This window comes from Acyrthosiphon pisum, chromosome A1, assembly GCF_005508785.2.
Source record: "Acyrthosiphon pisum isolate AL4f chromosome A1, pea_aphid_22Mar2018_4r6ur, whole genome shotgun sequence".
NCBI classification, from domain to species: domain Eukaryota; kingdom Metazoa; phylum Arthropoda; class Insecta; order Hemiptera; family Aphididae; genus Acyrthosiphon; species Acyrthosiphon pisum.
In genome coordinates, this window is record NC_042494.1 from 120,238,617 (window position 1) to 120,243,229 (window position 4,613).

The window sequence follows — 4,613 nt, forward strand, 5'->3', positions numbered from 1 at the left end:
TTGGTTAAGGGGGGTGTGGGGGCGAGGTCCCCCACGAGTCTGCGTTGAATAATTTTGTACTTGGAACGCAGTTTATAAATTGTTGGATTGAGCTCCTCTACTTAATAATTCCCAATTCGAGCACTGTGTGTAAGACGTAGGTTAGGTTAGGTTTAGTTTTGTTTAAAAACAAAAAAAAAACGTTTTAAACATGTAAAGAAAACAATACTTTAAAAAACGTTTAAAACGTCGGTTTTTTTTGTTTTTAAACGTTTTATTTGTTTTTTTTTTTAAAAAAACGTGTTTTTTAACAACCCTGCTTCAAAGTGCCAAAAATATTACACAAAGTGATACCTACGTCTTACACACAGTGCTCGAATTGGGAATTATTAAGTAGAGGAGCTCAATCCAACAATTTATAAACTGCGTTCCAAGTGCAAAATTATTCAAAAACCTATTAATAATATCCTATAAATGATAATAGTAAATTAGGTAATGATTTTTGTGGGATATTTTAGTAATCGAAGTATATTATACATTAATTTAATGTCATTAAATAAGATGGATGTAACTTACATCATGTAAGTACAGATTTGAGTAAACTAAAACTAGATAAATTAACAGAAAAACATTTATATTATTAGTTATTACAGATAATGTTAATGAAGCAATGAGTGATCTGATGTGTAGTAATGTGTATGGACGTATGGTACTATAATTTATAAAGTATAAGTATAAATATATAATACATTTTAAATATAATTAAGGGGTTCTATATGTTTGTCAATAGCCAATAGATAGGTCATAGGTAGCATCCCTCGACAGTCATCAAGTCATTGTGCTATTATTATTATTAGGTATTACTTACAAGTTACAGGACAACTTTTTTTTTAGACTTGTTTGTTATTCATGCTCATGTAGATTTTGAAGCTGACGTGGTGCGAATGTGCGATCAAAATAATATGCGTGTGGCAAAGCTTATTTTAAGTTATAGAGTTTTATCTACAACAGTTGGCCCTATTGCTTTTGATTCCATCGTTTTTAATGTTGAAATCGTTGATTTTCAACAAAAAAATCATTAAAAAAAAAGTATCCCGCAGAGTAGAAAAAATCCATAGGTTATTTTGATTTAAAATTTACTAAAAATATTGTTTTAAATACATGTTTTTTATTGATGTTTAAAACGTCTGTTTAAACGTTTCAAATAAAATCAATATGTTTTTTGTGATGTTTTAAACGTGTTTTAAACAAACGTTTTAAACGTGTTTTAAACAAACGTTTTAAACATAACAACCCTGCTTTGAAGGCATGCTCATTCCGTAGTCGGCGAGGAGGTTACTAAATAGTTTTTTAATAAAACGTTGTCATTCGTCATAGATACACAAAAATAATTCGATGTTATTTAAGGAGCCCGGTGCCAGTTTTAAAATTGTCAGCAGTTCTATAAAATTTGAAAATGTTATATTTTGATCGCCACCTTAATTTTAATACTTTTCCACTAATCTACTGCCTAATACCTATTTAGAAAGTTGATATGGTGTATATTATACCAAGAAAAACAACTTCATACAATTGGCGCTGTTTTGGTAGTATTTTTTTGGTGAGGTGACTATGTATCACCCCCCCCCCCCCTTCATAGCAAAAATTATACTTTCAATAAATGGAATTTAATAAAAAGCACTGCATTACGTGTAAGCAAATTTAAATTTTAAACCAACACAACGTCACAACTACACAATCGGTGATTCGACAGGACTGAAATATATTATAAATTATAATTATTTATTATAATTACAACGGTTTAATTAGGGCTGTCCTGGCTGTAAATAACAAACAATTGACAATAATAATTGATTATGACGTGTTTTGATGTTGAAATGCGGGCTGACCATAATACCAGTATACCCGCATCTATTTTAACTTATAAGTAAACATGGGCGATGAAAATCGAGCCTCACCACTCACCATGATCATTGCGCATTCGAAATTCTACTTATTTATGTCACTTGCATTCGCGTACTTCGTACATATGACATTTCCCCCCTCGATATATTTTTGATGTGGACATCCCTCCTCCATTTTTTAAAGTTAATTATTGACTAATAATATTGAATTTAATATGATTTTTTTTTAAATAAAATATTTATTTAAAAATGTATAAAATTGTTTTTATTTTTAAAAATATTATTAGGGTTTTAAAATTTCATGAAATTTATTTTCTTGAAATATTTCATTTTGATGAAAAATAAAATAAAAATAAAAATATGTTTATTATATCTAAAAGTTTATAGTCGTCAACTTCTAAGTGAACATTTTAAAAAGTTGCTTTATTGTATGAAACAAAGAAAATATGTAACATATATATTATACATGGGCGCAAATTGGGGGGGGATTGGGGGTGCTAAGCCCCCCAAACTTAGCCATAGCCTCCACCCCCCAAAAAAAACCTAGGACATACAATTTTAATATGCAATATTGCAATAGTCTGCTTGCCTTTAATATATTCAGGCATTCAGCCCACCAAGCCAAAAATTGAAATTGCGCCTATGATATTATAAGTTGTTTAACAAATCTATAATACTTATAATAAATTATTTGATCTAAGTATTAAATAATGAGGCTTAATGAGTCCAGAGCACTTTCGCATCACTCAGCCACATACACACACATATTATACGACTTTTTTGCACTTTATAATTACTGAAAATAAACTATTATTTCATTCATTGTTGGAATTGACTTCAACTTTATTTCAAACCATTATATTTTGGATCGCTGATGGTCCACATACAACAATATTTTAAAACTCATGTAAAAAAATATTTTTATTCTCAAAATAATGCACGGAATATTTTTTAGCACTATATAATATAGAATATACAAATATGAAATAATAAATCAACAAAAATAATATGTTTTCCTTTAATTCTAACTGTGTAAACAATTAACTGTCTCGAATCATCTATAACCGAACACGTTTAAAAAAAGAAAAAATATATTTCATACTTTCATTAAGATATTTAAAGAACAGAAAATTTCAAATTTAGAACCCTAAATATAATAGTTTATAAATGTATAATGTATAATGTATTATGTTTAATCAACTGAACTACTTAATTGAAACAATAAAAAAAAAAAATAATAAGTACCTACCTAGGTATAAAGTAAAATATAATTAATAATTAATAAAAATGGTTTAAAATTCCGACATAAAAATGATACATTTTGTAAAACAACATTTGAATTGTAGGACGTAGGTGCAGGATGGATGAAATACATTTTACCTATTACCCTCCCACCAACTAAAAATCAAATTCATGTTAAAATGTTGATTGTAAATTTGTACTACATTTTTATATCTTAGGTAGATATATTAAAATTAAAAATTGTATGTATTTATTGTATCTATAAATTAATAATATGTTCATAAATTCGTGGTTTTGACCAATTCCGTCAACATTTGATTTAAATGTTGTTGTCCTTAACCAACAAATATAGGGTACGCGGATACACCACTGCATGTCATACTGTCATCCATTATAGCTTTTTGTAGATGAATAATATCTACTATATAGATTGTAAATATGTATAGGTATTTAAAATAATTTGTTAATTTACATTAATATCTCTATTCCTATGGGCTATGGCTAAATAAATATCTAAAAATTATTTATCACTACCTATACCTATCTGGCTATCTATCTTGCTAGATACAGCCTACATGAAGGTTACTATGGATATAACATATAAACTATGCATACTTCATAGAAACATAATAAGTACATATATAAATACAATATTGAATCAGATTAGAATAGTATTACATGAGAAAGGACCGTGTCATCGCAACATTTCAGAATTTCAGATACATATATAAATAATTATCAATCATGGAAGGAGGTAGGTACCTAATATTATTTGTAGATATATTATTTTAGAAGTGTAGTAGAATAAAAATTCTATGTTGCTAAGCAACCTCAAATTTCGCCTATGGATAGTAGATGAAAAGATGTACCTATACTTCAAAACAAAATTGTTACGGTCGTATTGCAAAACTACACCCCATATTTGTTTTATAAATTAAATAGAACTTTTCAAAACTTAACTTTTTTACATTGGAACACCACCAGTGGCGTATTTAGGAATTTTGATAGGGGGGGGGATGAAATATATAATAATAGGTACACTCAATAAATACGAATATAATATACATTTTTAAAATCCTCTTACTTGTTGAGTTTAGTGTGGATCAAGGTGAAATAAGAATTAACACAAATTGTATAGTACCTAATAGGTAGTATTTATTATAAATTCATAAACTAACGACAATCCCGTGTTTAATACGATAAACAAAAAAAATAGTTAGAATACAAAATCCTGTTTTCTATTTTTTTGGATGCTCAGTTCATCGATAAGCTTATCTGGCATGATTATTGTATTGACCAGTGACATGCAAAAGCCAATAGGTACATTAAGAGGACGCTACACCCGTATGTGTTGTCTCCGTCTTACACAAGCACGACATACCAAATTGTCGTTCACTATTCTTAATAAGTGTGCTGTTGGTTTTTATGGCGATAGGGTGAAATGACCTATTATCAAACTTTTAGTTATGAACATTTTTCTGGGTCTTA

The 4,613-nt window shown here is 28.5% G+C and overlaps 1 protein-coding gene across 1 annotated transcript in view; it reads left to right on the top strand.

Moving 5' to 3' along the window:
- Nucleotides 1-3,738: 3,738 nt before the first annotated feature.
- The window catches only part of LOC100574857, a 13,620-nt gene continuing 12,745 nt past the window's right edge, over nucleotides 3,739-4,613 (top strand). Inside the window, exon 1 of the mRNA XM_029488168.1 lies at nucleotides 3,739-3,879. The gene's annotated coding sequence lies outside the window, so the exon portion shown is untranslated. The remainder of the gene's footprint in view (nucleotides 3,880-4,613) is intronic.